The 6,588-nt window shown below is 40.4% G+C and overlaps 1 non-coding gene across 1 annotated transcript; it reads left to right on the top strand.

The window, feature by feature from the left end:
* The first annotated feature begins 3,111 nt into the window (after positions 1-3,111).
* LOC141597651 (small nucleolar RNA R71) lies at positions 3,112-3,218 on the top strand. Its single transcript, XR_012522874.1, has one exon. It is a non-coding gene; the product is annotated as a small nucleolar RNA R71 (small nucleolar RNA).
* The last annotated feature ends 3,370 nt before the right edge of the window (positions 3,219-6,588 follow it).

Below are 6,588 nucleotides of genomic sequence, written 5' to 3'. Positions count from 1 at the left end.
TGAAAGGCTTTGCCTTATAATTTCAAAAATCGACTCAAAGGTTGAAGATTTTGGTGCTTGGTTTGATTTTTGTTGGAAGAGGAGTGGTTAATTGTTGTTAAAAGGAAGTTTGGATTTGATTTTGTTGAATTTGGTTGAGGAAACCTTGTTTTGGTGATGGAGAGGATGAGGGTTTTGAGTTTTGGGGTTTATGGGTAGTATTTTGAATGAATAAATGAAGAAATGAATGTGGGATGGGGTATTTAAAATACCCGAAAAATTTGAAACAACAGGGGAAGACGGGCGTCTTTCCTTCGGGACGCTCGGATTCTGCCTCTTTTTGGTTCAGGAATCTCGCCTAAAGACGGGCGTCTTTCAGCAAAGACGCTCGGATTTATCAATTGCAGGACAAGCGTCTTCCTCTGAAGACGGGCGGATTCTCAGACAGTGAGCTTTCTTGTTTTTCACAGCAAAAAAGACGGGCGTCTTTCCTTCCAAGACGGGCGGATTTCTGAAGACGAGCGTCTTCTCTACCAAGACGCTCGGATTCTTCAACAGTCCCAAAATTTCAAATTCTCAGTTAAAAATGGACGGGCGGATTCTGGAGAAGACGCTCGGATTTACTGAAGACGAGCGGATTCCCTTGAAGACGCTCGGATTCTCCCTGTTTTACCCGGGTTCAGTTCCATCCGTGCACTTGCATATCCCGTGTCATTTTTCATTCTTCAAATCCCGTGTTCTTCATTGTAGGGGCACTGCTAAGGCATGAATAGCCTTGGAAATTGCTATCCCCACACTAAGCTAAAGCACTACACATCAATTAAAATCATTAGTCCCTCCCTCACTTCTCTCAAAAATGATAATTACCTTGATCAAAGCATAAAAATCCAAAAATGACAAAAATAAATGCAATGTAAGAATTAAAATGCGAGTTAGGGAGTTAGAAATATTTACAAACGGTGGTTTAGGGAGGACTCCACCAAACTCTCATCCTTAGTGAGATGTCATAGGGGCATGTCCAAGGTGTTGTTGATGTTGCTCAACACCTTGAAAAATTAGTCAAAAGCTTGTTCATTATCATGATAAAGATCTTCAATAGATCTTTGCCCTTGTTGTGCTTCATGTCGGTCTTGATCGATAACATTACCAATATAGGGATTGAAAATCCCTTCAAACTCATCGTCCCAAAGACCACAAACTTCATCCACTTGATCACTAAAGATCTCTTGAGTTGATAGAGACAATTCTCCCACTTTCTTGTCTTGGACAATGAGGCCATCCTCTTCATTACTTGACTTTGGTGATCAGCTTTTCAAACTCTCTTTGTTACAATTCACTTGCTCTTTGAATGGAGCATCATCAATTTTCTTCTTCCATTGGAATTCCGACTTCTTCCTATCATCCTTCCGGCTATAAAGATCAACCATAAAACATGGTTCATGCAAACGGGGAGCTCTCATGGTCTTGTCAAGATTGAAAGTTATGCTCTCATCTCCCACTTCTAGAGTGAGCTCTCCATGCTTCACATCAATCACCGCACCCGCGGTGTGTTAGAAAGGTCTTCCTAGAATGATTGGAATGGTGGAGTCTTCTTCCATGTCAACAATGACAAAGTCCACCGGGATGAAAAATTTCCCAATTCTTACGGGAACATCTTCCCATATCCCTAATGGCGTCTTCGTCGATCTATCGGCCATTTGGAGTGTAATATTGGTGTATTTAAGCTCTCCCATCCCCAACCTTTTACTCACCGAGTATGGCATAACACTCACACTAGCCCCTAGATCACATAAGGCTTTGTTGATCGTGGTGTTGCCAATGGTACACGGTATTCAGAAGCTTCCCGGATCTTTGAGTTTTGGAGGTGAACTCCCTTGAAGTATTGCACTACTCACCTTAGTGAAGGCGATATTCTCAAGCTTCCGAATTGAATTCTTCTTTGTGAGGATGTCTTTCATGTATTTCGCATAGGCGGGCACGTGATTGATTAATTCCGTGAAAGGAATTGAGACTTCCAAATTCTTTACAATTTCCATAAATTTTCCAAGTTGGTCATCAAATTTGGGCTTGGCTTGACGACTTGGAAAAGGAAGTCTAATCACAATGGGCTCCTTCTCCTTGACCTTATCTTCATTTTTCTTTGAAAGTTCTTCTTTTGATGGTTCTCCATCCTTGGAGTTTTGCACAATTTCTTCCTTGTCACTAGCTTCCACAACTTCATCCTTAACTTGCTTCTTCGGTGCTTCATACCTTGTACCACTTCTCAAGTGAATGGTACTAACCGTTTCATGTCTTGGGGGATTACTTTGAGGTGGTAATTGCCCCTTTTGTCTTTGTGAGCTTGAAGATGCTAGTTGAGTCAATTGGGTTTCCAACATTTTGGTGTGAGCTAGGATGTTGTTGATGGTGATTTCCTTTACTTGACTATCTTTTTGCATTTGAGTGAAAAACTCTTGTTGATTCTTTTGAATTTGGAGGACCGCTTTTTGAACATAAAAACCTTGGTCATTTTGTTGATTGTATGGAGTTTGATTTTGGTAACCTTGGTTTTGGTTGTAAAAGGGTCTTTGATTTTGGTTTCACATGGGAGGTGGGGTGTATGTTGGTTGAGGGTTTTGAACATTTTGGCTTTTGAATGAGAGATTTGGATGGAATTTGGTGTTTTCATTGTAATAGTTGGAATAATGGGTACCACTCTTATATGCTTGGAAAGCATTCACTTGTTCATTTGTTCCCCTACATTCACTTTGGTCATGTCCCAAAGTTCCACAATTCTCACATATCCCACTTGGGATTGATGAAGATGCCGTCATGGCATTAACATAATGCTTTGGTGATTTTGAGGCTTCTTCAAGTCTAGCCATAGCCTTTTCAAACTTGAAATTGATGGTATCAATTTGAGCACTAAGGTTAGCACCCAATTGAGTAATGGAGTCCACTTCATGCTTTCCTCCTCTAGTAGCCTTGCGAGGTCTACTATATTGTGAGTTATGGACCGCCATTTCCTCAATTTTGTTCCAAGTTTGATTGTCATCAACTTCGGTGAACATTCCATTTGATCCCATGTTGAGAATGTTCCTTGAATCTTCATAAAGACCGTTCCAAAATTGTTGTACCAAGAACCACTCGCTAAGTCCATGGTGAGGACATGAGCGACAAATTCCTTTGAATCGCTCCCAAGCTTCATACAAATATTCTTCATCTCTTTGCTTAAAGCCCGTAATTTGAGCTCTTAGCATGTTAGTCTTTTCCGGTGGATAGAACTTTTTGTAGAAAGCTAGAGTCAACTTCTTCCAAGAATCAATTCCGAGAGTAGCCTTATCTAGGCCTTTCAACCATTGTTTCGCAGTGCCAATTAGAGAAAAAGGAAATAAGACTCATCGAATTTGGTCTTGAGTTACACCGGTTTGAGAAATCGCATCACAATAGTCACAAAAGGTCTCCATATGAGAGTGAGGGTCTTCACTAGGCATCCCCCCAAATTGGCTTCTTTCGACTAATTGGATAAATGCGGATTTGGCAATAAAATTTCCGGTTAGATGTTGTGGTGTGGGAGTACCATTGAGTAGGTTCTCCTCGGTGGGTACGGAATGTGATGAAAACTTAGGCATTGTGGGTTGATTTTGTGTTGGGTTCTCCTCACCTTCTCTTGCAAAAGGGTTGATGAACTCAATAGTATTTGGTTGAATATCTACAACTTCACCAATACCTCTCAAAGTTCTCCTAGCAAGTCTTCTATTGGTTGTCAAAGTCCTTTCAATTTCGTGATCAAAGGGTAACAAGTCACCTTGTGACCTTCTAGACATGCAAAATATCAAACAACTCGAAAATAATTAGAACAAACCTTGAGGAGTTTTACTTCCCCAAGGCAAAGAAAGACACAACTAATAACAATGTAAGAAAATCTAAATCAAGTTAACACCGTCCCCGGCAACGGCGCCATTTTTGGTCGTGATCCCTAGTGAGGGGTTTAGTTTTCAGTACTTGTCGTCAAGAGTACCTAGACCAAAACACAATTTATAACTTCACCAACAACTCTAAAATTAGTAAAGAGGCAAGTAAAGGTCGGACCCCAAGGGACGGGAATTGAGATGAGATTTCTATTGTAACTAGTGGTGTCTTAAGGGTGTCACAATTGGGGTTTGAAGTAGAAGGTCAGTAAACTAAATAGCAATGAAAATAAACAAGCAAGATGAATTAAAAGGGATGTAAACAATTGATAAAAAGGCACTAGGGTGTCATGGGGTCATAGGGGATTCATGGGAATTGATCATACAAACATATTCTCAAGTTATAAGCAAGCAATTATTGTTGTGATGGATCGAGTTGGTTTATATCTTACAATCCTAGGAAAGTTTGGGTCCCGGAGCCGAATCGATTAGATTGTACAACACCTACAAGTCGACTTAATCTTCCCTACTCAACAATATGCATGGTCTAATGAGACTCGAGTTGGTTTATGTCTTACAAGTCTCATTGAAAAGATAGGTGATGGGTAAAAAATGCAAGGATTCATAGGCTCACATTTCATCAAACATAACATGTGCATAAGTTGAGATCACAACAAGCAAGCAAATAAACTATGAAAGCATATTAATTTAAGCATGAATCATTCCCCATGTTGGTTTCCCCTAATTACCCATTAACCCTAGCTAAAGAAACTACTCACTCATTATCATGTTGAACATGCTAGCAAAGTTGTCAATCATACCAACAAGGTGAAACATGATGAATAAATGAAAGTAATTAACAATAATTAAAAAGGGATTAAGAGAGTTATACCTACTAATATTTCCAATAATAAAGCAAAGAATAAAAGAAGTACTTGATGCTTGATTGGAAGGTTGTCAATCTCCCAATAATAACCCAAATAATCTTCAATTACCCAAAATAAAGGATGAACAAGAGAGAGATTAAGGAAATAAAACTTGTATTACAACTTGATTAAATGTTGATTACAACATTAAAGAGAGATTTGATTGATATTAACTACACTAAAGATTGCTAAGAAGAACATCCTCTTCTAATTAGACTAATGGGGTATTTATAGTGGGGATTAGGTACATGAATTAGGGTTAACTAAGGGCTTAAATGACGATTAAGTCCCTTGTTGAGGAATCGCCGGTCTCTTTTGGGAGACTCCGGTCTCTAGAAAAAAATGTGCATCCTTCCTTGAAGCTTATAGAAGACGAAATGGGACTGCCTGGGAATCCGAGCGTCTTTAGCACGGGACGGGCGGATTTAGCAGCTTCTGCCCGAGCATCTTGTAAAGGAGGACGGGCGTCTTTGGGTGGTTTTGCCCGGGCGTCTTCTGGAGAAGCCGCTCGGATTGTGGCGTGGTGGACGGGCGGATTCAAGGCAATCCGCACGGATTGTCAGGCAGTCTTGTTCCTTCTTCTTTTCTTCCTTTTTCTTCATAAAGTCCTTGAGGATTTCCTCGGGGATGCAAGGATCTTTTCTCATCATTGCCCATCTACTATAGTATGTACAAAGGCCTTCTAATCTTGTCTCTCCTTGATGCTTGGTCATTGAATTCAATCAATTAAGTCTCATTTTGCCATGAAAATGCAAGGTTTGCACTCCTTTCCTACCAAGGGATCAAAACCTCAAAGAATATGCAAAACAAAGAACTAAAGACAATAAATGACCCAAATATACACTAAAAAGCATGGGAACAAGGCTAATTCGGGGACTAAATATGCTCTAATTATGGTTACATCAGGGACGACTCCTTATCTTTAATACCTATGTCAAACACCGCTTTTTGCCTTGGTTGACCTAGGTATTAAGTGGATTCGAACGGGTTCCAAGCATCCCACAAATGCTTGGTGGCGACTCCAAACATCTCTTGCATCATTTCGAGACCCTTGCCGAGACGAAGCCGACCAATCTAAAACGATCCGGTCGAAAGCATTTTTTACGCCACCGAGTGTGGCTTTCAGACTGCTGCTATGTCCACAGATCGGCTGGGCATTGCAGGTGGCCTATGTCCACATGTCCAGACATGGGATTCTGATCCCACATTGTTTACCAAACCATTTTGTGCTCAGGCCACATCAAGCCTGAGACCCCATTCCGCACCACATTACAAGCCGTAACTCATTGGCCTAAACACCATAAATACAAGCTCCAGATTTTTATCTGTCAAATAAACCTATTATTACGAGGCTCCACATTCCATAATGTCAAAGCCATTTTCACCTTGACTGAGATACGGATTATTAAAACAACATTGCTCCCCGGAATGGGACATGCACATTTCATTCTTAGAGTCCACTTTTTAGTGTGCTCACGTAACAAAAAACATTTTCACAGACTATGCCTCTTCGATTCATGATCAAGAGGTAATTCTCTCCAATCGGCTTTCGAGTCACCAAACGGAATTTACCGTCGTGACCCTCAGCTCCAGATTTTAATCTGTCAAACAAACCTATTATTACCAGGCTCCACATTCCATAATATCAAAGCCATTTTTATCCTGACCCAGATACAAAGTCTTCAAAAAACATTGCTCCTCGAAAAAAGACATGCCCATTTCATTCTTAGAGTCCACTTTTTAGTGTGCTCACATAAGAAAAAACGTTTTCACAAACTATGCCTCTTCGATTC

Source organism: Silene latifolia, chromosome 8, assembly GCF_048544455.1.
Source record: "Silene latifolia isolate original U9 population chromosome 8, ASM4854445v1, whole genome shotgun sequence".
Taxonomy (NCBI): Eukaryota; Viridiplantae; Streptophyta; class Magnoliopsida; order Caryophyllales; family Caryophyllaceae; genus Silene; species Silene latifolia.
The sequence above is the reverse complement of the archived record's forward strand: the minus strand, read 5'-3'. Positions and strand labels throughout refer to the sequence as shown.